Source organism: Chinchilla lanigera, unplaced genomic scaffold (assembly GCF_000276665.1).
Source record: "Chinchilla lanigera isolate Chin_1 unplaced genomic scaffold, ChiLan1.0 scaffold00034, whole genome shotgun sequence".
Classification (NCBI taxonomy): Eukaryota; Metazoa; Chordata; class Mammalia; order Rodentia; family Chinchillidae; genus Chinchilla; species Chinchilla lanigera.
Genome location: NW_004955435.1, coordinates 5710675 through 5736433, shown reverse-complemented (window position 1 = coordinate 5736433; position 25759 = coordinate 5710675). Strand labels below are relative to the sequence as shown.

At 38.7% G+C, this 25759-nt stretch overlaps 1 long non-coding RNA gene across 1 annotated transcript in view; it reads right to left on the bottom strand.

Moving 5' to 3' along the window:
* Positions 1-251: 251 nt before the first annotated feature.
* Positions 252-25759, bottom strand: part of LOC102008451 — a 45052-nt gene continuing 19544 nt past the window's right edge. The window contains exons 2-8 of the long non-coding RNA XR_001234882.1: positions 16954-17168; positions 16033-16249; positions 13271-13495; positions 10676-10859; positions 8942-9094; positions 5051-5135; positions 252-809 (exon numbers count right to left, since the gene is read on the bottom strand). This is a non-coding gene — a long non-coding RNA (uncharacterized LOC102008451). The remainder of the gene's footprint in view (positions 810-5050; positions 5136-8941; positions 9095-10675; positions 10860-13270; positions 13496-16032; positions 16250-16953; positions 17169-25759) is intronic.

The window sequence follows — 25759 nt, the reverse complement described above, 5'->3', positions numbered from 1 at the left end:
TCTCTGTAATTGATATGTTAATATGGAAAATTCTCTTAGGTATGATGCCATATTATTTATTCAAAATTATAGTCAGATAAGTTCAGATAGTTATACTGCCTAGACCATAGTATTTTGGATATTAAACAAGATTTAGTTAGTAGATCAACTGAGTTTCTTAACTTATAGAGCTGAAGGCTGGATCCTCATCCCTCTGGTATGTTCCATCTCCAAAGCATAGGTAGCGTGAGACTTGGGGACCTCCCATAATCAGAAGGGCAGAAAAGCAGAGCGTTATCTATTGCTCTGGGAACATGGTTTTCCCTTCATCAAAGGTAGAAATATGAAAAACCGCCCTTTATTCTACAGGATGCAGAGAAGTCTAGATCTACTTTATATAAAACTGCTGAAACACACATTCCACGTGGAGACATAAAGACAAATGGACAACTCAAGGACAGGCACGAATAAAAATATGTAATGAGGTCTCTACTATTATTTGTTACGTTCAAACTCACACATTACAATTTTTTTTCCTAAAAAAAAAGAAAAAAAACCACTGAATCTCCAAAAAGATGGTATTGACTACAAGGCATACTGTGCATTCCACTCCAGGTCATATACAGGACTTCAGACGGGACTGAACAGTATTTGTGAAGCCACAGTTTTTGGTGATCCGGAGATTCTTCTGTTTCATGGGGCTGTCTTTGATGGCTTCTCCCAGAGAGAGTACAGCTAATCTTTTGGCTTTTCCAGTATGATGAGCACCACATCCTTTTGGAACCTGTATTGCAGCTTCATTGGAGTAATCAATCACCCTCCGGAAGTCCCTAGTAGGAGAACAGAAGAAGATGATGATCACCAATATTTTATGAGTTAGTTTTAATATCATTTCCTACTAACTCTGGGTCTCATACCATAAGGATGATGTCTTCTTGTAATTAATTTTAAAAATGAGGTTAAAAATAAATACAGGTGAATTTATCGAACACCTAACTGAAAAATAATGACATCCTGATCATGTCTATATATGGTAAATATACAAAAAAATACACATGAGACTCAGTGAAGTCTGTGTAGAGGAAAACGAAAGGTGTATTTAAGAGAGGCTCTAAGTGAAAAGAACCTAATGTCATTTGTGTAGGTTGTTATCATCTTAGTGATTTCTTCATGAAAATACTCATTCTGAAGAGTGAGAAGCAATCCCACTGGAACAAAAACACTTTGGAGTAGAAGAATGTAGAGAATTTCAGTGACAAAGGAACTGTGACGAAATTTGATCTACTGAACCCAAACACTACTTGTTTGCCTTCCCTTCCCTCTCTTCAATCTGTGAATGGGCCTAGACCTGTGACGTTTGCTACATTTTAAAAGAGAGGAACTCCAGCAAGTAGCCAGATCTATTAGCTAAAATATTATTTTGTATTTAGTATTTTCAGTTTGGTGCCGTTCTTCATGCTTGCCAGTGTTATATAGCTTGTGGCTTCAACATTTGCCAAAAGACAAATTAGATGAATGTGAGGAGCAGCCCTTCATTTAGTGATTAAAGAAAGGAATTCTATAAATATAGCAACAAAGACTTCTTTACTTAAAAAATGTATCCATATTTTTATAATAAGTACAAACTCATAGTACATAGGGAGTTTATAATTTAGCATAAAATAAGAAAAGTACATAAACAACAATAAAATACGACAGAATATAGGAGAAAATCAGGTATTAAAGGGTTTGCTGAGAAATGAGTTATAAGACTCATTGACCAAAAGATTCTACATTTCCCGTTGGCTGGTTCAATTCCTATCACCATCTATACCTGAGTGCACTAGAGGAACAGATGTAATATAGTAAAATATACGATAGATAAAGGATTATATGTGTGACATATAAAGGATTACAAGGTAGGTTCACAATGGGCATCTGTAGAGTCAGATGTAAAAGAAGGCATCTGCATACTAGAGAGCAGGAAAATCCAGTAAAAGTCACAGGACTGAAGTTCCTGCCAAGTCTTGCAAAAATCCATAGCGAGAACTGAAAAGGTCTGCACTAGAAGGTGGAAAAGTATGCCCCGGGAAGCTGAGAAGTCTGCTCTGCAAAGCTGAAGCGTCCACACTGGAAACCTGGAGTCCAGAGAGGATGGCAGAGAGCGGACATCCTGCTCCACAGAAGAAGTGAGACCTCCTTCTTTCCATTTTTATTCCATCCGGGCTACAAGCCTGGATGCCACGTGTACCGGGTGGTAGCGCTCACATCTGGTCTGGGTCTTCCTCTTCGGTGAGGCAGTCACCCAGACAGGTCCAGAACTGTGCTAAACGAACCCACCAAGCGTTTCTCATGCAAGTTGACTCCCCAAAGAACTATCACAGCATCCTTTTGTCAAACTCATAAATTGTCTTTAAGCATTCTATTTCCTCCACACTTTCCCTGCTTTCTGTACCTTCCCTCCTTCCAGCCCAGGGCTGTCAATCTCTTTTTTGCTAATATCTCAGTTCCCCTTGTTCCATTATTCCTACCATGTCCGACCTGGCTGTCCACACTGGCTTTCTCTCAGCATTTCAACTGTCCGGTTCATTCCCGTCTCAGGAGCTTTGCACGTGGTTTTCCCTCTACCCAGAACACCCTTTCGTGTTCCCCAAGCGCCTTAATCTCCTCCCAGCTCACACTGCTAGCTCCTCTTCATTCTTCAGATCTGTCTAAATCTTCCATGGTTAGGAGGGAGGCTGTGCCTGATTCCCAAGTGCACTAACTCACTACAGGGACCCTTGAAAACCCAGGACTGAATTAGTTATCAGTTTCGCTTTTGTGTTATATTACAGCCTCCGGTACATGGTACCAATTCAGTCCTAGTCTTTGCTAAATGACCAACATTAATTTATCACTTGACATTTATCTCTTCCATGAACAAATAAAAGGGACTAAATCCTATATAATTATCTGGAATGAGCAAACAAGGATTTATGGAAGAGAAAACTTGTGAGATTTAGCAGTATGTAAGCAACGATAGACAGTGGGAGTAGCTGGTGCTGACTCCTGCAGACAGTTTAGCCCATAGGATCTCAGGGAAGAGTCCACAGGTCGCTTTGGTGTAGAGAATGGGCCATGTAAGATAGTGAGAAAAGATTAGGCTGGAAAGGAAGGTCAGTGTGAAATGGTATTGGGAAAGCTCCTTTGGATATCGTTTTTGTTTTGTTTTGGGTCTTTTTTGAGACAGGTTTTCACTATGCAATTCAGGCTGGCTTGAATTCACTCTGGAGGCCAGGCTGGCCTCGAACTCACAGCAATCCTCCTGCCTCAGCCTCCCGAGTGCTGGGATTACAGATGTACACCACCATGCCTGGCCCTCTTTTGAAAATTTCCTTGTTGATGAGGAAAAAAAATATATATATATATAGTTCATGTGCTAAATGAAAGGGGAAAGTGAACACATACAGTAAAGTTTTTTAACTGAGTGGTATCACAGGCAAGAAATAATAAATTCTTAAAACGAACTGCTGATTACAGGAAATAAGTAAAAAGGAAAAGCAAGGATAGAAAGAATTATGTGTGTAAAGTGAATCCTGTGGGAAAAGATTACATATGTGGGGAGACAAAAGGGAGAAGCCAGCATGCTCCCTGAGGTTTCTGAGAGAGCCAGAAAGACGGGTAATCTGGATTCAGGCGTGGTGAGGGGAGGAAAATGAAAAGTTTATTTTATAACATTGTTGAGCCAGACTTTTAAAAAATCATCTAGAACATTGTATTCTTGGGGTAAACATAGTAAAGCAACGGCTAAAGCATAATGTAAAACTTCAACTTTGTTCAGATTTTATATTTACTTTCCTGGTAATTTCCTTAATCTGTTTACATGCTTTTATACCATAAAAGTATAAAAAGAAAAAGTGCTTGAAGCCATAGGATAAACACAGAATGGTTTCTTAGGGAAATAATTGTACAGAAAATTTGAGGCAATAAGCACCAACCAACTTAACTCCCTCTTCCAACTTAAAAGATATTTCTCTTGTAAAATGAATAGAAATTTATTACGAAAAAGAATGCAAGATCACATCAATTTTTAGAGAACATCCCAAATTCAAAGACACTCGTGCTTGGTGAGCTGCTTTTAGGGTTCACCTTCCTTGCCACAACCTCTAGCCTTCCGTTCAAGTTTCCTTTGCGAAGTAAGTTGTCTAAGTAGCTCGTCCACACCCATCACCTAGTCAGTGGTAGCAAGAGAATTTTAAACTACATCTTTCTTGAGCCTACACTCTGAACCACTGTACTATGCACACTATTTAATAATTTAATGATCTTCAAATTTTAGCTGATCTTAGATTTAGTATCACTCACTGGTAAATTGCAACCAATGGTCAAATACTGGCAGCTGATATTTTTCAGTAATGAATTAGCTGGTCTCTAAAAAGTGTAATCAGAATGAGGGCTCTTTTACAGTGCTTTAGAGAGTGAAGATGATATCATCACTTAAGAGAAAAAAAATCAGTGTAATGTTTTCTAGTTCACTGACCACTAATGAGGTGGCTTCTAAGAGCCAATATACCCTCCAAACTTTTAAAAGAGAGCAAACATCATTTTCCATTTCAAAACCTTGAAAGAGTAGTATAAAAGTTCTTCACAGTCTGGTACTAAATGTTTAGCAACTAATCCCCATACAATCTGAGTTTCGATTTTTTTTTTTTATTGGTACCAGGAATCGAACTCAGGACCTTGCACTTGCCAGGCAGGCGCTTGTGCCGCTGAGCTAAACCTCCGGCCCATCTCTGTTTCAGATACAGTAACTATGAACTAATTAGTTAGTATAACTAAAGGTCTTCCTGAAAAAAAGGAATCCTAAGTTAAGACTTGAGGGTAAGTGCGGTCAGATTAATGGGGTTGGTAAGAGAGAGGTCTGAGCAGGTTATGCAGCAAGGACACCATACGGGAAGAGGAACCAGGTCAGCGGCCTGCCCTTTAAGGGCAATGGGTCATTCAAGGAAGAACGACCTGCCCGGGTCAGATCTGCACTTTGGTAAGTTCACTAGATACTGTCAGGATCAATTCGGACATGACTTTCCCCAGCAACCTTTCCCCAGCAACCAACCTTTATTTGTTTGTCAGCAGCGGCATTATTCTCAGGGAAAACTCAGCTCAGCACCGTCCCTGTCGCCCTTGGCAAACACAGGGTGCTGTAAAAAGAGATAAGGTCGTTTGAAATCCTCCGAGAGCCAGGACACCTGAAAACATCCAAACATTTACACAGGGTGCCCTGAGGACGTTTACCACTGAGGCACGGACATTTGGAGAACTTTGACCCCTGAAGTTTGCTAAGATCTTCCCACCTACTGTCCCTCGTTTTCCTTCAAGCCCTATAAAGAAGCCTGATTCTCTTTGTTCCCTAGGGATGGCCTCTTTGCCCTCTCTCTGCCTGCACCCGGGTATCAAAGCATGCCTTATTGCCCTCACAAAAGCTTGTCGAGTGCTCTGTGCCTCTCATTCGTTTGCAGATATCACTTGGAGTTCACATTAACCTGCATGGTATCCCCGTTACTAACTCCAGATCTATACCCTTCGCTGATTTCCACAGGTACCTGTGGAAAATAATTAATGGATTTGTCTGTAGTTTTGAATTCTCATCTAACTTAAAAATACAGTAATAAAAAACACAGACTTTCTTCTTAAAGCCTCAGGACACATGCTGTGTGTGTTTATTTAGACTTTTTGTTTGTTTATTTGTTTGTTTCCGGTACCAGGAATTGAACTCACAACCTGCGCTTGCCAGGCAGGCGCTGCGCCGCTGAGCTAAATCCCCAGCCCCTATTTAGACTTTAGCAACCATAAGAAGCAAATTATTTTGAAGCACTTCATTGAGAAAATACTACTTCACACATGAAATGTGATATTACACTATGACTGAAAGACTTTATAATCTTTTAGCGAATGTACTTAAATACACAGATATGACCAATGAATGCAGAATTATATAATCACCAAAAGAAGCTTCTAGAGTTCTCAGAATGGTCTCTCTGGTTTTTCCTCTGCTGATATCGGCGCCAAAGAAATTAGGTTGTAACTATTGTTTCTCTTTGTGGCTACAGAGACATTTCCAAGTAGGGAATGAATAGGGTTCATTCAGAGGCCTTGCAAAGGGGCTGTGGCCCTTTTTTTTAACACATAATGGGCCCAGCAAGGATATTCAGAACAAAACCAACTTTTAGTTTTTAACCAGTTGACAAGGCCCTCACATTTAAAGGCGCTCCTTTAAAACGCTGAGTTTACTTAGGTTTATTTGTTCTTTCATCTCAATTTCTATGTAAGAACATTAAGTATGCCAGACAATCTCCCAGTGAGGGAAGGCAGCTAGATTTTTTTTTTAATAACAGAGTAATCATATGTTGCATAAAACCTAAATTACAGGGGAGGTAGAAATCTCCAATAGACTGAATTTGATATAATCACATGAAATAATAACACTTGAAAAAAAAAAGAAGAGAAGTTGTTGCAGGGAGCAGTCCCCGGAGAAGGGAAAAGGTTAACAGGGCTGCATGTTTCAATAAACCTAATTCTTTGTGGTTGTTATAGTTGCACCTGCATCAGTTGGGCTCAGTGTGCTTTTTAAACCGATTTTTTAAAAGGCAAAACATTACAACAGTTGAGAGAAAAGAGGTTGTACCCCATTTCCTCCCCACCCTTTTGGTACCTAACATTGATAATTTATGTGGTCTTTGGCTTATGCAGTATCCTGTCCCACTATGACTGGCCTTAAGAGTTAAGTAACTGTCACCGACAATACATTACCAAGGTGAAGGTCCCATTTTGGGGGAATTAGATGGAACCATTTTGTCCACTTCTTTTTTTTATATATATATATCATAGAATGCCTGTAGGAGCCAAATTCACAGCTGAAGCAACACAGAACTAAGTGCAATCTAATGCTATGGCTTCAGAGCAACATGTCAAAAATTTCAGTGACAAAGGAAAAGAATTTCAAATACTTGACCCTCAGGCTCAATATTTCAAGGTTCACTAGTATTTTTTTCCACCTAAGCAGGGGAACTAATGCATTACTAGGCTGGCCCGGGGATGTATCTGTCCTTCTCAAAGTAATTTTCAGGTTGGACTACAAAAGAGACACAGTAACCCCGTGGAAAGAGAGTAACGAGGTAAAAAGGAGACAGGTTCTTGGCATCCGCCTCCCCTCCAGCCTGTATTTCTGTCGACGCCGGCTCAGGCCAAAAGGAGGGCAGCGGCCAGGCCAGTGGCGGCTGTGGACCTGCGTCTTCTGCACTGCACTCACCGGGGGATTGTTCATGCTCCTTTACACTGTGTATTTCAGAAACACTTCGTAGAAACTTTTCTTAACAGAATAAAAAAGGTTAAAGAACAATTCTGAGACTGAATCATTCTGAGAAGGAACAACTAAGTCAAGCGCAGCCATCGCTGACAGAAGCTCTGCTACCAGAGGACAGCACTGTTTTCCCACACCTTTCCCAAGGGCTACAGCAGGCAGAGAGACCGTTGCTCCATCATCACTAGTTTTTATTAAGCAAGTGTTTAACAGAGCACATGCATTCTAACCATTTTGTTATATAACAATATACAATTACAATGGAAACAATAAAATACCTGCCTTATCAGATTGTGGAGAGTACCTTTCTCAGTGTGTAGTGAGATTGAAAAACACGGAGTGCTCATAAATCATAACCCCACCGCGCTGCAGTTGGTCAGTACTGGGCATTCTTATTGCTGCTCGGGAAGCTGTTCGTGTATATCTTACTTTTTTGTCCCCCAGTACTGGGGATTGAACCCAGGGTCTCTGAACTGAGCTGTGATCACTAGTAACCCATACACATACTTTCTAAACCTTTCTCTTTTTTTTTGAGACAGGTCTCACTAAGTTCTGTAGGCTGGCTTCAAACTCATGATTCTCCAACCTCAGCCTCCTGAATATCTGGGGTTACAGCATTGCACTGCCACCCCTGGCCAACTTTTCCTGCTTGGTAGAGACAGAAATTCCTTTCCATGGAGGTATCAGAGTAACTCTAAGATTTGACTAGAAAAATAGGACACAATTTTGATCCTGAGGTATTAAAAAAACTCAGATTTCCTGTAAACCGCTTAATTCTTGAGCTTTTGTAAACACTTGCACTTTCAAGAATTGAGGCTTTGATGGTGCATATGCCCATAATCCCAACACTTGGGAGGCTGAGACAGGGATCACTGCAGGTTTAGGCCAGCTCAGGGTACATAGTGAGTTTAAGGCCAGCTTGAACGACATAGTAAGACCTTGTCTCAAAAAACAAAACAAAGACATTGAGGAGTGGATGTTAAATTAGGGAATTTGAATCTTGACCCTATAGTTTATCCTGTCTATATCTTTATTCTCTTGTATGTAAAATTAGACTAATAATTCTATCCATACTTCAGGAGTTTTGTGAGAACATATAAGATTGTGTGTGTGTGTGTGTGTGTGTGTGTGTAGGTGTATGTATGCTTGGCCCTCAGAAATGTGAAATATACCTTAAATCACTACTATCATTATCATTACCAAATGGCAGACCTGGCAAATGACATGTACACGTATTGCCTGAGATCATCTGATTTCATTTACTCTTTGATAGCTAAGATAATTTTAATTCCAATTGTCCTATAGCTGAATATTCTGAAACATGAGACAATTAAATATTTCTGATTTCTAAGTTGAAGGGCTATCCTAGGACAGAACAGTTAGAAGGAAAATACGGTCACCCACCTATTTGGGTCAACAACAGACTTCATGGTAGTCCCCTAAGATTACAGTGGAGCTGAAAAATTCCTGTCAATTGCCTAGTGACGTCACAGTCATCATCATCTATTTTGGGTGTGTTGCTCGTATGTTTGTGTTGATGATTATGTAAACAAACCTTCTGTGCTGCCAGTCATATAAAATTATAACACACACGGTTACGAACTTGGTAACTGTAATGAATGACATGTTACTGGGTTATATACTTACTTTTTGTTGTTATTTTAGAAAGTACTTCTTCTACTTGTAAAAAAAGCTTTGTCACTCTGGCAGCTCTCTCACACATCTCATGTTTACTGTAGCTTTTGATTACATTAAAGGGCCACAGGGGCTGGGGATTTAGCTCAGCGGCACAGCACCTTACTGGCAAGCGCAAGGTCGTGAGTTCAATTCCCAGTACCGGAAAAAATAAGAAAACAAACAAACAAAAAAAGAAGTCATTCACATTAAAGGGCCACGTTGAGTGATTGATCTGTATCATTCAGGATTGTGTGAGTTCACTTTATAATATTCACACAGTGGTGACATCACCTAACCCCGCGTCACGCAGAGTGTGACCCCGTTGTTAAGGTGCGCTAACTGAACCACACATTGGCAAGTTTAAGAAAAGCAAGAGAAGCCACTAAGACATGAAGCCACCTTGCCACCCGGTAGCGGAGGCACGGCCGGTCTTCTCTGCCAGTGTCGCTTCTCTCTGTGCACTCTTTCCTCTGCTTCTCCAGTGTGGCCCAAGCCTTAGTCTATGTTATGTCTAAGCCAAAGTCATTTATACTTTTATTTATTTGCTCACTGTCATCTCTAAAAGTACTCTGTTGAGAGAACATCTTGGGGGCTTAGTGTGTCCTCAGGTTACTGTGGTAAATCTTGTTTTAGTTTGTCCACTACTTTTCCCTCTTACTTTGTGCTGTTTTTGTTAAAAGTAAAGATCTTGTTTCCTAATCACAGCGTTGGACTCCTAAATCAACCAGGTGAAACAGAAGCTTAGGAATTTAAATTATGATTGGAAGTCCCTTGGGATTTCCTAGGTCACAAGGTTCACAAGTTCCTGATGCTCAAGTCCTCGGAAAAGTCCCACTTCCTAACGTCCCTGAAGCGCCCGGGTTCAGTGACTCCTTTGATGCTGTGAAATACCTAGTTATTCTTGTGAGTAAAGATGTCTCTGCTACCCAAGTGCTTATCTCTTGCAACCAAAAGATCCTAAGTGGCTGATTCCTTTGAGGAACTTATATCAGCCATGGCCAACTCCAGCCCTACATCTGCTGTAATCTTATCAGGATATAATAAATGCCATTTAATTTAAACCAATATTAGTCAGTAGGTATTACAATTAGACATTCACTATCAAGGATTTGGGAACAGTTAAATTTGGGATAAGGCTAAATGCTGCTCTAAAGTAAAGCCTAGCATGGAGAAGAGCTCATGTGCACGTATAATTGAAATACTAGGCCAGGTGTGCTGACTACTGCATTGTGATAAGATGAAATAAGAACACAGAGGAAAGAGCGATTGATTTAAGCTATAAGACTGACGAGTCCGTCTGTAGACACTCAAGCACAGCGTTATAAGCACAGACACAAACGGGAGAAGGATCCCCGTGAGGGCCCGGTTAACACGCAAATGGAAAAGGACCCCGCAGGTACATTAGCCCTTGAAGACACTACTTTGGAACCTTTAGCTTCACTGAAGTATATGTCTAAGTAAAGGCCATAGTGGTAGTCTTCCTTTTTTTTTGAGGCAGGGTCTCACTACGTAGTTCAGCCAGGCCTTGAACTCACTATGTAGCTCAGGCTGACCTCGAACTCACGGCCATCCCAAGCGCTGGGATTACAGGCGTGCACCACCGCGCCTGGCCCAAAGTCTTCCTTTTCCATTGATTCCCTCCTCTCTATAACACATTCCCTGTGCCGGCAGAAAATACCCCTGTTCAGTGACCCGCTTCCTTACCAAGGCTGTTCTCCATTCCTCCTTGGTAGCAACAAAAGGAAAGCGGGGATTCACGGCCCCGTACCTCTGAAGCGGAATGGGGTGTGTCTTCTTTCTCAGCTCTTCTCTATGTTGACTAAGTACAAATTTTGGCCCCTTGTGTCTCCCTCAATTAGATGAGGGATTCACTGCAAGAAGAGTGACTCTGGAAAAAAAAAAAAAAAAAATGCATGATTCTGCCTCTTCACCTCCTGCACTGGCCCTGGAAGAACCTTTTGTAGGGAAGCAACTTTTTCCTGAGACCTGGCTACTGTTATTCTCGAGTGCTCCTTGTGATTAAGATAGTAGACAATGTGTTTTAAACTCAGGTTCAATAAGCAGTTCTTTTAGAACCCGAACCATATCCTCCTTGCTCTGGAACAGGTATCACAAACTGTCTTTACAAAGGGTCAGACTGTAAGTACTCTAGGTCTTAGGGGTCAGAGGGGCTCTGTCACGTATTCAATTTGGCACTAGAAAGCACCAATGCAGCCACAGGAAGTGAGTAAGCAAGTGAGTGGTGCTGTGTTTTAATAAAACTTTACTTACAAAACGAAGCAGCTATTGGCCTGAGTGGAGTCTGCAGACCTTGCTCCTCAGTACCTTTGTGCAGGACTTTTTACCGCCGTGATTCACGTGTTGGAGCGGTAACACTTTAATCTTTCCCAGTCCCACCCCCCACTGCCGCTATACCTTACTATTTGCGAAGGTACAAGGGGACTCAGCGCACAGTTCACAACACCTGAGCTGTCCCTGCCCCTGACTTCAGCTCACAGCGTACTCCGGGGCCCGCGGAGCGCCCTTACGCGCACCCTATCACTGCATCTAGAACGAAACCGAAAAAAGAAAAGCCGGAGTGGTGGTGTCCATATAGCCATTAGGAGCTTAAAAATAAATACAAAAGAACTTAAACAGCCTAAATGAAGTAAATCTGTTCTTTCTTCTGGAACATGATTAAGGAAATTTATCAGACATCAATTTGTTTTTCTGATCAGAAATATTTTGGTCAAGAGTAAAGGAATTGATAGGATAACTCCAAAAAAAATTGAAAATAAAACTAAGGCTCATAAAATTTCCAGGAAATCTCACTGTACTTTCTGAGTAAATTTGTCAAATAGTGTGATTACTTTTTTTTTTTTTGGTTTTTCTCCAGTACCGGAAACCGAACTCACGACCTTGCGCTTGCCAGGCAGGCGCTTTTGCCACTGAGCTAAATCCCCAGCCCCTGTGATTACTTTTAATGTAATGGTTTTAATAGGAGTTTGTATGTGACCCAAAATATATATTAGGTAGCTGACACCGTACAATGGATATTTTTCTGGTTTTGCCACCTGTAATATTGGTTCTCCCTTCCTGTGGTAATACTATCTCCAGTTTTCTTTCAGGAACCATGCTTCCTGTAGCTCCCATCTTTATGCATTGGATGGAGCTGAAACTATCCCTGATTCCAGGGGTGGGTATGTCTTCTGGGTTTGGATATGTTATCTAGGTAGGTATGTTATCAGAACACTGAACACCTCTGGACCTATAATTGTTTCAGGAATGGAGATATGCAATATTTGGTCCAATTAAAGTAAGCCAAGACTTTTGCATGTATTTCTGAGAAAAGTTTCCCCTTTTTATGTTGGTTAGATTGGTAACGGTAAGGTATAAATTTAGACTTACTAAGGGTCACCATTTATTCTTAGGGAATAAACTGTCAAGAAAGGCAGCCCAGAGAAATATAAAAATCTGGTCATAAGAACATTGAGGTATCGATATTTCAGTAATAAGGGTCAAATTTTAAAATTTTAGCCACTTTTATTTCATTTTGCTTCCCTCCTCCTTCTCTTCCTCTTTTCACTCTGTTCCTTTCATGCCTACAACCAAGCACCCTCAGCTGCAGGTATTAAAAAGAACAAAATAATATAATTTATTTAATAATAGCCAGGACATACCATTTTTTTCCATCACCCAGAACGCAATCCTATGGGTAGGAATAATTATTCTCATGTTCAGGTGAGTCAGTTAAGGAATTGCATCATATGACAGTCATGCCACTACTGCACCTCACAACTACAACTCACCCTCAGGCCCGTGGACCCTAAAGATGGTGATCCTCACTTTGCGCTGCTCTCAGCTAACAGGGATCCTAAAGGAACCAGGACTTGAGGTCTCAACAATTCATATCTGTGTATCATTTAGGAACCATCTCTACAGTAGAGGCCCAAACTGACAGTCTCAGATCTGCTGTGTCAAGAACAAGAAATGATTTACTTTAGACAGTGCACTGACCTCTTCACCAGACCACGGTGCCTTTTAGAATACTGGTGGAACCACTGTGTCACCAAAGTCCTTTATAAGAGGTATTTCTTTAAGGAAAACTGCATTTTCCACTGTTAGCCTAATGTCAGGAATATGTTTTAAAAGAAAAATTTTCCACTGATTCATTCTGCAGCAGGTATGTAGAGACTGTTAGACAGAAGAGCACATCGGGCACTTAGCCTGGCAGTAGAGACATGTGCTGGGCTGCCTAGAACCAAATTCTGGTATAGAAAGGCCATCTCAAATGTATAGGTAATCTTATGTTCACAGTACCTGTTGGAAGTAGTTATATCCTGAGAGTGCAATCAGTGTGAAGCCTTGTCCTACATGTGAAATTTTATGAGGAACCATTTTTTTCAAACAAAGCCATAGAAACCTGGAAAGGAGTACAGAACATGATCCGCAGGGCTTCAGCTGAGCTCAAGACTCATAGATGATACTTCCCAGCCATACAGCCTTGGGAGACTTCTTTAACCTCTCTTTGATTATTTAGTTCATCTGTAAAATGAGAATAACAGGAATAGCATTCTTGGTTCCCCATCCTTGCCTAGGTATCCCAGTTAAATGAACCACTGACTCACTGTCCTGTTTTGAAATTTGAAAATTTATAGATCAGACACCTGTAGACTATGATTTATTTTTTCACTGATCTCTGTCATATTCTTTTTTCACATCCACACGCAAGTATGCTACATAAATTAGTTCCAAAAATGAGCAACTTATAATACATGTGCAGCTTTGTACTTTATTTATTTATTTTTTTGTCTTGTTTTGTTTTTTTCTTCTGGTACCGGAAATCACACTCACAACCTCGCGCTTGCCAAGCAGGTGCTGTGCCACTGAGCTAAATCCCTAGCCCCAGCTTTGTACTTTATAAGTTAAATATTTTATCAAGGAGCAACCAGTGATCATTGTAGTATAAAGTGAATAAGGAAATACATCAAAATGTTTTCCATTATACAAAAATGTTGTTTTTAAAACATCCATTTCCAAATTCTCTAATAAATCTGCTTTAGTCATATGACTTACAAAATTTATAATAGCAAAACAAAAGCGAGCTATCTTGAACCATTTAAGTATGACTATTTCATGACTGTGATCTGATTGTCCTTTGAACAATGTTATATTTGTACCACACATCTGTCTATCTAGTTTAGAGGTGGAGAACAACTGAGGCAATAGGAAAACCTCTCAAGTTTGGAAATCAGATGATTTCAATTTGCCCTTGTCACCGTAAAAGATTAAGATAGATCACTGGATTCCATTTCAACAAATCAAAACTAGCCTAGTGTTTTTGGAATGTAAAGACCAAAATGTCTACATCGTCATCTAAGGGCAGCAGACAGCCTGGATAACAAGTACCTACTTCTTTCGGGGTCCAAACAATGGTGAACAGGTTGCACGACGGAGCCGTGTGCTATAGTGGTTAAGAACAAGAGTGCTGGGGTTGAGAGAGCCTGGATTCAGATTCAGGTTTGGGACCTTACTGTATAACTTTTGATGAGGTCCTGAGAGCAAACACATTGTGTATGTAAGGTGGTGAGCCTGGCTGCTGACATTTAGTAAGCACTCAATAAACAGCAGCCTAAGATAAAATGATGTATACAGAAGTATACATGAAAACAATTCTAGAGTTGCAAAATAAAAATCTTTATAGAAAAGACTTCAGTGAAAATGGTAATATTAAAAATAAGAGTAACTATATATCTCCTTGAAGCTTCTTTACCAGTATCATAAAAAAATAAAAAAAAAATTTGTATTTTTAATACAGCTTCACTGACTCACTTTGTAAAGGACTAGATAAATGCAAGGGAAATATTATACTTCTGGAAATTAATTCTTTCATTAATACATAGCTAACTTTCCCAATATCTTATCAGTGCAAATTCAACATTAAATGATATGTGTTGTCTTATATTTGATTTTAAGTAAATCATAATGTTTAGTTATAGGAAAGCAGGGTTAATAGTTTTTAAAGTTTTTACATACTTCATAGTAGTAAATTGAACATTTAGGTTAACTTCAATTATACAGTTTGAAGATGTTTTATCACACAATTATTCTTTTAAAATTGAATGTGCTTGTACAAATGTTCAAAGTGTGAACAGCTGTCCAAACAGTAAGATCTCTATGTATCAGAACAGGTGCTGTTATTATCCCCTAAATCCATAACACAAGTGTTGGTTTATAAAGGATTTGGAGAAAAAAACTTTAAGCATAAAAAAAAAGTATGTACTAACAAAACAACAAATTTCAAAACATTGCTTGTGCAAGAATCAACTTTTCAGTGAAAAAGTTTCAGAAAATTATAGGAAGCCTGGTGTGGTGGCGCATGCCTGTAATCCCACCACTTGGGAGGCTGAGGCAGGAGGATTGTGGCAAGTTTGAGAGCAGCCTGGGCTATGAAGCGAGCTCAAGGCCAGCCTGAACTGCATAGAGAGATCTTATCTCAACAAGACAAAAAAACACAAAATTACAGAGGTTTCCAATGGCTGGTTTTAGACATTTATAACAGCTACCTAGGAGGCTGAAGGTACTACCTCAAAGAATCACCTCGCATGTTCCCAAAAATTAAGGAATCAACATGATTTTCAGATTGTTAGAGTAAAAGCTACTTCAGGGCAAAACCCACCTTACTCCACTGTTCTGCTCTTCCCTAGCATAGGCAGCGAATAACTGAAAAAGCATGGCGGACCGAGACCTCCACAGAGAGGAAAGGTCACCCTTAGTCACTTCGCATGGTACCAGCATTTTAAAATCAGTGGTCAGATGGTCAGACGCAATGTTTCTCAACCGGGAACACTACTCCTGGGGAATATTTGGCGATGTCTGGAGACATTTCTCGTTGACTGAAGGAATGCTGTCATCTTGTGGGTAGGTGATAACAACATCTTATAATACTCAGACCGCCCTCCCACAACAAGAGTTATCCAGCCCTAAGTAGCAGTGGTGCAGGTTCGAAGGCACTGCTTTAAAAGCTAATTGAACATTCACAGTGGCATCAGTCATCTAGAGCAGAACTTACTAAACCTTACCTTGTTTAAATGAGGATTCATTGTAAGATTCACAATAAAAGACTCAATATTCATTTTCCAAAAAGAGCAAAGCTGCTGAAATGGAAACGGAAGGAAGAAGAATAGAGTCCCCTCTTTCTATGGAACTTTCGTTTGTGTTCACGCCCGCGCGTGACCCTTAGCCACTGTAGAAAAACACAAGTGACAACGATGTGCTAACATACACAGTCTCATTCACCTGGAAAGCAAATGGACTTTCGTTAGTGGGACCTTTAAAGAGGGGAAGGGGCTGGGGATTTAGCTCAGTGGCAAAAGCGCCTGCCTGGCAAGTGCAAGGTCATGAGTTCGGTTCCCGGTACCAGAGAAAAACAAAAAAAAAAATTAAAATAAAATAAAGAGGGCAAATATGGAAAGGCTAGGTTTGTACTTAATATCTGGCATGAGCAACTGAAATAGGAAAGGTGAAGGTGATAAAGATAAGATAATTAACACCTTTTGTGTGCTTTCAGTATGCCCCAAAACTCTGGTACACGCTAAACACCTTACATGGATTCTCATTGTTAAGTAGCAAGGTCTATCAGCTGCAGATATTAAATGTTCCAGAAGGAATATTTTGTACTCATTTTTCTAAATTTTTCTTTACAATTTCTCTTCTACATGTCCTTCCCCTCCACTAAAGTGGGACTTTCTCGAAGGTGGAGGCTCTTGTTTCACTTGTTATCAGGATTTGCTACTTTAACATCAGATAGGGCATTTGTTAAAACTTTATGAAATGAAGAAGATAGCACTACCCAAAAATCCAGGGAAATTATCTAAAACCCCAAATTCTGAGAGGAGAAGTTATCGTGATTCTACTCTGTGATCTCTTGCCTGAGAAAGACACTTATTAATCTTAGTGTTTATAGTTATTAGTGAAGAGTCCAGCACACAGCAGTCACTTACCTACAATACTGAGCTGAATTTATCTTGAGAAGTGTTCCAAGGTAAGCAAATGCGATCTTGACCAGGATCTTGACTCAGCAAATGCAGTTGCTTCTTTTTCTTGTTTACATGTGCTTCCGGCCCCTCCTGTGGTCAGCTCCAATACTAACAATTAATGGTATTCAGACAAGGGTCGAAGGGAGGAAATATTTCACTTGAGTACCTTCCACATTCACCTGTATATGTGACAGTGTGAGGTGTCAACAGGGTTACAGAGATAGAATTTCTTTCTAACACAGAGATCTACAGTTACACGCTCTGCCTGTCCGGGAGCTACCTGTGGTGCCATAGTGGGTACAAGGAAAAAGAGAAATAGAACCAAGTTAACTGTGCTGAGGCAGAAACTACATTTCTGTGATGAGCATATCTTCTCGAGAGCTCCATCAGTCAACCCTCCTGATGTTCTTACTCGTGAAGACAAGCATTACATCTCTTCTCGTCTTAAACCACTCGAAAAAGTTCCCATTAAACAACACAAACCAAGCACACTGGCATAACAACACCTATAAACTATTTCTTGCTGTTATTTTTGCTTATAAAAATATTTTCTTCATTCTGTTCATGAATTAATATTTATGAGTTTCTGTGTATTGTAAGGAATGAGATAATAGAAAGCCCTATTCCCTCCCTCTTAAATGTCATAATAATATTCTATGTATCATTCTGATTATAACCAGCCTTATTGACAACAGCATAGATTTGGCCAAATCTAACTATACGCCCTGAAGGGGTGCAGTGGGTTAAGTCAATATAAATCATCACCGTCCTAATTCTTTCAACACAAACAACTTTTGGATTTGTTGATTCTAAGATGAGGGGCAAAGTGTCTCTCGGATAATCTCTGGTCACTCAGAGCCAGCCTCCAGCAGCAGATCCGCTCCTAATCTACTAGCGAACGGATGGAAGCCCCCGAAGTGGACAGCCAGAGGACTGCAGCACAGGACAGCACTTGCCATTCTTCCTATTTGCTTCTTTTTCCTATTTTCATTGGCAGCATTTTTTCCTTGCCCAAAGCAGAGCCTCCAGTGAAAGCAGCTGTCCAAAGTGGAGGAAGCGCAAAGAGCAGAGAAGAGAAAGAAAGGAGGTGGGGTCAAATGAGGAAAACAACCGAGGACAACAACAAGACTCTTGGCAAGTCCGACTTGCACAAAAGTCTGAAGCAGAAAGCAAACGCGGGCACAGATGGACCGACGGCAACCACGAGCAAAACGATGCCAGGACTTTCAAAGGACTGAGCAACTCTTACATTTTCACATAGACGCAAAAATGTACAGTGTTCCTGGGGCAAGAAATGTTCTAAATGTTCTCCTCTGAACTTCCAGTACTCACTTTTTTGGTTCCTGTTATATGGAGATTCAAATTCCTGAATCATGTTAGAGACAAAAATCGATCTGCAATTCCTAAATGAACTTCCTTTGGCTTTATTACTTAAAGATTATCTAGAAAATGTAGGTGTGGTTGGTTATTGTGGAATCTGATTTCAGTAGGTACATTTAGAGGAATTAGCACATACCCAGCATTTATTTTTTTAACCAGAGGTTTAGTGCTTCGTTTTGTATTAAAATTAAATCTTGAAATTATTACAAAATGATTATTATTCAAACACTGCAATTATTTTCTTTTTGGGAAGAACTAAAAAGATGTAAAATAAAGATAATTCATTTCAAAACAGTACATTTTGAAAATTTCATGTGCTGTTTGGCATTTTAAAAATATATAAATTTTATAGTGTTTTATTATTTTTAGCTGTACTCTATGCAAAATAATTTAATTTAGTTATAATTTAATGCTAATATATGAATTCTAAAATATTGGAATTCCAAAACAGATGGAAAAACTCAATGGAGTGGGCAGATTCTGGAATGTAACTTGTTTGAATACATTTGCAAGTTCAAGTATCTACATTTTCAGGGCAAAAACTTTTCTACTGCCTTAGCTTCTTGTTAGAAATATGTTTACAAGTTAAAGAGACTGTGAAAAAAGACCTAAAAATTTGATGCTACGTGGAAATTTCATAAACATAACTGTAAAACAGTAAACACTTTTTACAGACTGACTGCCAACCCAGAAGGCTTTTCTTTCAGTCAACACTTTCCCACCGTGAGAACCATTTCTCATTAACAACCAAATTGTTTTCAGATGCTGTGCTATAAGGGGTTTCCTTAGAAACCATTTGGTGAAAGGCTGTGGCTTTCTTCCATAGAAATCTCAAGCAGTGAAAAGGCAGATTTTCTGGCATAAATCAAACCCAATTTCTAGGGTTCACTAAACCCTTTCTCCTCCAAATAATGTCTTGTGACTTGATCTTAGCGGTTAATAGTACATGCAGGAGAGCTGGTGTGAACCAGTTTTAAATGAATTTTATTCCGTTTCTTTTGTAATTCCATTGAAATCACTTCCCGGGCTTGTTATACCTTGATGAAGGTTTAACTACAAAATGAGTGGACAAGATAATACATTTTATTATTGGCAAAATCTGTAATTATTTTTCCCACTGAGTGTACCCAAGTGAATTAATCTTTGTATTGGGAGGACAGTGATATCTGTTCTGATTTCACAGTTGCTCTGGCTTAAAAAATATACTATTTGCAAGAACTGAAACAACACTGAAGTATTTGTGTTAAAATGTAAATATTTCAACTGCATAATATGTAGAAACATGCACCAATAACGCTGTAGATATATAGATTCATATGAAATGCACTCAAAAGAGGCTCTCATTATGCACCAGAAATGATGTCTCAAATGTAGATTTGACAGAGTACTTTATATTGGAATCTAAATTTAAGGTTGATATGGGTCATACATTCCCACATCTGCCTGTCTACACCTTTTCCATACATTGTTCTCTTTGCCAATAATGTGCAAGTGCTGCCCAAACAAATCTTGTTTCTCCTTCACATTTGGCTCAACTCTCTCTGCACTCATTTGTTTTTTCAATAAAGTTTTATTGAACACCGACTATTTGCTAGATTCTGGGTTGGATGATGGAGTGAACAAGACCGACAATTTTCCTTTCTCATGAAACTGAGGGTCACATATGAATCTTTCCTCCATGCATCACTTTCTCAGACAGAGATAATCATTTCATTCTCAGTAATAGCATCATTCACCCATTTAACAAGCATCTACTGAATATTGACTATGTATTAGGCACTTGCATATCATCTTGCTATTATTTATTTATAAATCTGTTTCCCCTATTTGATATTCAGCTCTTTGAAGAAAGGTCCTCTATACCTTTATATTCCCAGTGAGTTTAGAATTTACTCATTTGAATATCTGCTATGGACGTTGGTACTGATTCAGAAATTCAAACCTATCTAGTAAAACTATACTGCTGCCTTTTTTGTTTTGTTTTCTTCATTTTGCTTCAGCTTGCTTAATTCCTGGAATATAGTCATTCCAAAGTAAATTCATGTTCAATAAATAACTGAAGTTACAGCTAATAGAATAGGCTCTATGCTATTTAAAAAGTATCAATAATATACCAGGAGTTTACAAAAATTTCAGGACTGCTTGGCTAAAAATGTATGAAAAATACTTTAGAGCAAGATGATAATTTGAGAAATGATCAACGAGCATTTGAATCAAAAAAAGCAAGTCTCTGCTTCCAAAGTCATCCCACTGAAAGTAAATTCCCCAGGTCTCTACTGTATTAGGCAAGGCCCCACAGAGTCTGCCACCCTGGCCTCCAATCCCCTGAACTCATCTCCTGCCACCCTCCCCTTCTCTCCCTGCTCCTCCAATACCAGTCTCTTCACTATTTCTCATATATGTTCCGCATTTTTACCTCAGGACCTTAGCACACCTCTTCCTCAGATACCTTCAAGGGCCATTCCTTCATCTCCTCATTTCCTTCAGGCCTCTCCATGCAGCAGCAGACCTGCCCTCCTCCAACTCTGCTTCACGCCCTAAGCTGAGAAGGCCTTCTTTAACTTCTTTGTAACACTTGTAGCTGATATACTATGCATTTACATATTTTTTGTCTATTTCCTGTATTAAATCTAAACTCTCTGAGGCTATTTTTTAAGTTCTATACAGTAGACTCTACAATGTTAGTACATATTTCACAATATTCCTACTGATTACAAATGTGTCTTATACATAGAAAATAGGAGACATGCTATAAATACTTGTTGAATGAATGGATTTGGTCAACCTGTCAATAATTCTGTATTGATTCTCTTATTAACTCTCTATACTGTACTATGCTAGTAATTATGGACTACACATGTGATTATAGAAACCCCTGAAGTCATGAAATAGAATTTATACTTTTGAAAATCTGATATGTACCTTGATATTGATTCAGAAATTTAAACCTACACACTAAAACTCTATTGCTGCATTGTTTTTGTTCCCTTCATTTTGCCTCAGAATTAGTTCCACACTGACTTACTTCTAAGCATTTAGCAGTGTATATGAAAATGAAGGCAGAAGTAGGAACATGACGCTTCCCTCAAAATAGTTTTATTCTAGTGGGGAACTTCAAAGGGAAAGTACCATTTCCACTAGAGAAACTGTTCTGAGAAAGTCTCAAGAGTAGCTAATTTGTTCTGAGTGTGTATGTGTGTTGGAGGGGGCTTTAAATTAGCAAACATTTCTTTGGTTATTAGGGGAACTTTACATTTTATGGAACCACATATAAAAATGCACCCTGAGGCCATAATGTTAAGTGAAATAAGTCAGATATGCAAGACCAAATATTGCATAGTTTATCTTATATAAGAAACCCAAAATATAAATAAAGATCAAAATAAAAGATAATAGATAATAGGAAGTATGCGGATAGATCTTTCTCAAGGTAAAGGGGATCAAGAGGAGGGAAGGAGGATAAAAAAGAAATTAAGATGTGTTATGAACATGTACCAGCTCCCCACAAGGAATGTAGACATTATGTACTGCAAACATATACTCATAAAAACATAAAAGAGAAAAATATAAGTCAGTGTTTACAATGTATTTTGTCAATGCTATCAAATGCAAAAGAGACCAATTATCATAAGGTGTCAAGCAAAAGAAAATCGAAAATGTCTAAGGCATTTAGGATTCTATAAAAATATTAATTGCACAAATATAAAGACATGGAGTAGTCATTTTCTGTTTTCCCTATTTCTGATAATTATCCAATGTGTCTCAAATTTCCTTGTGAAATACTGATGTATTAAATCAGAAATAACCAATTGTCTGTTTTGGGTTTATAGCTTATGTTATATACTAGGTTCTCATACAAATATAGTGAAAAAACTGAGGAACTATTTAAACTTATGATTTAAAAAAGAACCAACAATATTCTATTAATTATTTTCAGTTATTACGCTGTTATATTCAATTACTCCTTTACCTTTACTAATTTCTCCAAAAATTTCCTAGAGTACTTAACCCTCTTTCCCATACACAAATCCACACATGTATGTGAACACACACACTTTTGATAAAAGACCATGGTAAAAAAATAATCCACTTTTCAGCTTTACCTATGACATTATATAAACCTTTCACTTTAGCCATCTGGCTTCCTATACTGCTCTCAAAATTTTTAATCAGTAAAGTGTTTTAAATTCCAATTGAAAACTTGATATTGCTTTTAATTTCAAAAAGGCTTAACATCCTCACTTGGTACTTGCTAACGCATTTTCGGATCTCAGCTCTCCCACTTACTATGTCTTTAAGGCTTGGAGTATTGAGAAGGCTGCCAGTGTTGAATAAACTAAGCTGCAGATACGCTGAGACAAGAGGTGTAGGGGACAGTGCTGGGCCAGGCCAGTGGAGGATGACCAACTCACTTTGCTCCACTTGGGACTTTTCCAGTCTCAGCACTGAATTTCCTTGTCCCAGTGATACGGCAAGGAGTCCAATGAGACAGGCACTCACGAAAGACTGAAAAGGCCGGAACGAATAAAGCTTTTTGGAGAGCTGGCTGATGGACAGTCTCTGACCAGGAGCCAGAGAAGATGTCCATCCTGATCTGAGTCTCACCTTCAGATTAAGTACATTTTTAGGTTTCCATAGTAACCATTACCTAATTTTGGGGAATTTTACAAGAACATCACATAATTATCGCAAGCCTTACCTTTCCCCGAAGCTGTAGGTCAGCTGGATCCCAGATAACCATTGTGGTTTAACCTTTAGCCTGCTTCCCAATTTGTCCTGTTTGTTCTGTTCCCATTTTACAATTCTCTTCTGGTTTATGACTAACCAAGGGGAGGGGCTTTAACTACAATTTAAGTGAAATTTAAATGATTTCTCTTTTTTTTATTTTTATTTTTTTTTATCTTTTTGGTTTTTTTTCCCGGTACTGGGAATCAAACTCACAACCTTGCGCTTGCCAGGCAGGCGCTGTGCCGCTGAGCTAAAACCCCAGCCCCGATAAAATTATCTTTAAAGAGCAAAACATTCACTCATGTATAGCCCTATTTGTTTTCCCTAGAAACCACTTTGAAGAAACCAAAGTATAGTACAACAACCATTGATAATTTCCTACCATTTCTGTCTGTAATTCACTATTATTTGTCTATTTGTTTTCCTGAGAAACTGTCTTGAAGATACCAATAGGTAAAACAACAACCATTGATAATGTCCTACCACTTTGTCTGTAATTCAATGACTCCCCCTATTGATATGTTGTCGTTCTTTTGCTCTTTTAAATAAAAAAAGAAACACTTCCTTAAGAAAAAAGATTCTATGCATTTTCTAAAGAGAAAAATATTAATAGACAATTGACATCAAAGCTGTTAAAATGGAATACATGTAATAATATTTAACAAAACCTCAATTACTGCCAGGGCTACATTGCAGCAAATCAAGTTGTGAAAGTCAAGTTTACATTTTCTTTATTACGAGTAAGAGAGGAGGATATGGGACAACAAATAAGAACTCTACCACTTACTAAATATAAAAGTAAAATCAAATGAATACTTTCTACTTTTGAATTAAAATTTTTGCTTAACTTATTTTGTTTTATAATCACTGTGACCTCTATTTTTCACAAAGAATTTTTTTCCTTCTTAACCCAAATTCTTATTAAACTCAATTTTTTCCAAAGGGCTGGAGAAACTAAGGACTGATCTGATTTTGTCTGTATTAGACACCTGAAGTAAGAGTCACACCAAGAACACATCTCTTGGTTCCTGTTTTCAGTGCTTAAAAAATTAGTATTTCAGCACAAGATTATAGTTGTGAATAAAGAATTCCAAAATTTTGAGCCCATATGTAACACAGAATGGCTATGCTTTTAAACCACCCCTGGGAAAGTTAGAGGCACAGTTACTGTGCCACTGGTGAAGCACAAATGACCAGTCTCATTCGCACAAGCCCTTAATCCCTGAGAGAAACCCTAGCAATGCATTGAATGATCATACGCTTCTGTAAAATTTGCAATACTCAGTATGATTCGTTAGGAACAGTGTCTCTTTTCATTTATGACTTCTTTATTACCTCTTCTCACGTTAGAAGTGTTGAAGTGGACACATATACCTTAAGATCCAGCAGACGAGAGGTTAGTTAGGGGCAGTCTTACCTTGGATTTAGTGGGATGTGCTAATGTGGTCAGCAGAGTTTTCTGTGAACTAATTATAACTAACCAAATGAGTTCAACACTGGCTTCTAGTAATACTCCTATAACCCTGTAAACTGATTCATCCAGAATCATAACACAAAGATGAAGGCTGAGAAGTCATATTATGGTATAGATCTGTTCCATGATACCTGCCACTGGAAGTATGTGACTAAGCCAAGAAGAAATTTGAGAGTTTCTTAAATTAGACAAAAATGATAAAATTTTAGTACACCCAATAAATAACAAGGAAAAAATTTTTTAAAACTTTTATTGTATTAATAACAAAAGAGATTTCTGGTTCAGTATGTGAAACATCACCTGCTGCTATAATTTGAATATGTCTTTTCAAAATTCATATGTCAAAATCTAAATACCAATATGATAGTATTAAGAAGTGTGGTGTTGGAGGGGTGACTAGGTCATAAATGAGATTAGCACTCTTAAAAGGGGGCCTCAGAGAGCTGTCTTGTTCCTTCTATTATGTGAGGGCACAGTAAGAAGACACCACCTGTGAACCAGAAAGGAGACCCTCAACAGACACTAAATCTGGTATCTTGGTTGTGGACTTCTCATCATCCAGAAATATGAGAAGTAAGTTACTGCTGTTTATAAGCCACCCATTCTCTGGTGTTTGGTTATAGCAGCCAAGACAGCTTAAAACTCCTGAAATGTTCATTGCCCACCCACTGAAAACAAGTAGAAAACTACACAAAGTGTACGAAACAATAGTTTCAGATATTGCACAAAAGGCAGCACAGAATTGTGATCTTTGAAAGAAGGGTCATATGCTAGTAGTACTTAAATTAGTTCCAAAATAAAGGCCCACAATAGCAATGCAAGCCTTGAAGGGATAAAACTGATATACAAATTACTTGACTTCACACCAAGACAAATCCAGCCCTCTGTACAGAAATACAACTAAATCCAGTAACTAACAACAATGACCTTTCACTGCACAACAATAAAATTCACAAAGTTTGGCTTCCACTCAAAAAATAATCAGGCATACAAAGACATTATAATTCATAACCAGTTACAAATTTCATCAACTAGGAACATACCTATACAGGCATGTCCTGGTACTTGAGTGTTTTGAAACTTGAGGAATTTGGCACTGCGCACATTTTGACATGGAAATTTTGTCCCAGTACTCATTCTTTATTTGATACTCAACCCACAAGGAAGAACTTGTTGGTGTCTACTGCC